We start from the raw sequence: 2,560 nt of genomic DNA on the forward strand, positions 1-2,560 counted from the left end.
GAGAGGGCTTCTTTGGAACAAGAGCTCACCCCAAAGAAAAATTGGCGGCCAGTGCCACCTGCAGAGGAAAGATATATCTTCTGCACGCACTAGCTCTCCAAAGCTGACAGCCTGATATATTCTGCTGAATAAATCGAAAAACTTTCAAGTGGTCTAAAAAAAGGTAGTCTGAAGTAGACTACACTGCAGGGATCCAATCAAGTTAAGAATGTCAGGAGCCTGTGGCAACATCCACACCAGGAAAAAGGCTCCCAAACTTCAAGATAAGTGCAAATGAGAAAATATCATGGTGGGTTTTGTTTCTTTGTGTGAGTACATTTTAGGGTTGTTGTTTTTTTGCAGAGTTTATATATTGTGATTTTTTTTTAAAAGGCACACAACTGCGAACTTCCTTTTTATATATGGAAAAAAAGCAGGCTCAGAACATACTTTTTCCTGAAACATATAGCAGATGTATTACTTTCTCCTCGAATTTTTTTCTCCGGCATTTTGATGCCCCCGACCTGACTTTTGTTTTCCCTGGGCTCTGCTCAAGCCCTGCCTTTCCCATGGATTTCTCCTGAATAAATCCAGACCTCTCTGATCTCTCTCTCACCTAGTAATTTACTTATTGGTTGAACCATTCAGTGTGAAGCTAAACTAAATAGTCGCTTAACATCAGGGACATGCATTTTCATGTGAGTTCGTTGTGTGAATATCACAGAATGCACTGACACAAACCTAGATGGTATAGCCTACTACACACCTAGGTTGTACTTGTTGCTCCTAGGCTACAAGCCTATGCACCATGTTACTGTACTGAATACTATAGGCAGTTGTAACACAATAACTATTTGTGTTACTATCACTTAACATATCTAAGCAAACAAAATATCTGAACAGAAAAGGTACAGTCAAAATATGAAATAGAAGAAAAAAATGGTATATCTATGTAGGGCACTTACCATGAATGGAGCTTGCAGGGCTGAAAGTCGCTCTGGGTGAGTGAGTCAGTGAACATGAAGACCTAGGATATTATGCTACTGCAGACTATATCCAGGGGTCCCCAAACTTTTTACACAAGGGGCCAGTTCACTGTCCCTCAGACCATTGGAGGGCCAGACTATAAAAAAAAACTATGAACAAATCCCTATGCACACTGCACATATCTTATTTTAAAGTAAAAAAAACAAAATGGGAACAAATACAATATTTAAAATAAAGAATAAGTAAATTTAAGTCAACAAACTGACCAGTATTTCAATGGGAACTATGGGCCTGCTTTTGGTTCCATATTTGTCACTGTTAGCTGTAACAAGTGATATGACGCGCTTCCGGAGCCCTGACACGAGCGTCCCATGTCACCGGAAGTAGTACTGTACGTGAGCGATGCCTGCTTTTCTGCACCGCCACATACAGTACTCCAGGAGCATCAGCATCCTGTGCTCCTCTCACTGACCACCAATGAAAGAGGTGCCCCTTCTGGAAGTGCAGCAGGGGCCGGATAAATGGCCTCAGGGGGCCGCATGCGGCCTACAGGCCACTGAATTTATAAAAATATTTTTTCTGGCCCTGGCCAGTGGTTCAGTAGATAGAGTGTCAGCCTGGTGTATGGATGTCACTGGTTTGATTCCTGATTAGGGCACACAGGAGAAGCAACCATCTTCTTCTCCCCCCTCCTCTCTCTCTCCCTTCTTTCCCTTTTCTCTTCCCATAGCCAGGGGCTCAATTGGTTCGAGTGTGGCCCTGGGCGCTGAGTACAGCTCCATTAGAGCACATCAGCTTCAGGGGCTAAAAATAGCTCGATACTCGAGCATGAGCCCTAGACAGGTTGCCAGGTGGATCCTGGCACATGCGGGAGTCTCCTTCATTATCTCCCCTTCTCTCACCTAAAAAAAAAATTTCTTTCTTTCTTCAATAATAAATTAACTTTAGCTTACCGAAACTTTTTTACTTCACAAACTTTAATTTTCTTAACTTTTCAATTCTTTTGTCATAATGCTTAGCTTAAAATACAAATACATTTTACACTAAACAAAAATATTTTCTTTCTTTATATACACATTCTTTTAACTTTTTAATATTTTACCTTTTTAAACTAAAACACAAGCACATGCATTAACCTAGGCCTATACAGGGTGAGAATTATCCCAAAAGAAGGTCTTTAAAAGCAATAATATGCATGGAGTTGCCATCTCCTATGTCAGCAATGCCTTTTTCCAGGATCTCTCTCCGGAAGGACCTGCTTGAGGCTCTACTTGAGAAGGGGTCACTGTCTTCAGAAACGTGTCCATGGTCGTTTGCTTGGTTCGTTTCCTTTATTCTCATAGATTTACTTATAAACAGAGGATGCACCCTGAACATTCCTCTCTATTAATGAAAACATTTTGGTGTTGTGGTTCAGGTTTTTCAACTTTTTAAGGACCTGCTGAGATCTGTAACACTCTTCACTGTAAATTTCTGGGGGCTTCTTGTTCATTTTTATTGAACTGCAGTTTCCTTTTTCTCGCCTCTCTTCTTCGCCTATGCATTCCGGTTCCAGTTCCAACAGCTACTCATGGGCCACTGCCTCGGGACCCGC

The sequence above is a fragment of the Saccopteryx leptura genome, chromosome 1, assembly GCF_036850995.1.
Source record: "Saccopteryx leptura isolate mSacLep1 chromosome 1, mSacLep1_pri_phased_curated, whole genome shotgun sequence".
Classification (NCBI taxonomy): Eukaryota; Metazoa; Chordata; class Mammalia; order Chiroptera; family Emballonuridae; genus Saccopteryx; species Saccopteryx leptura.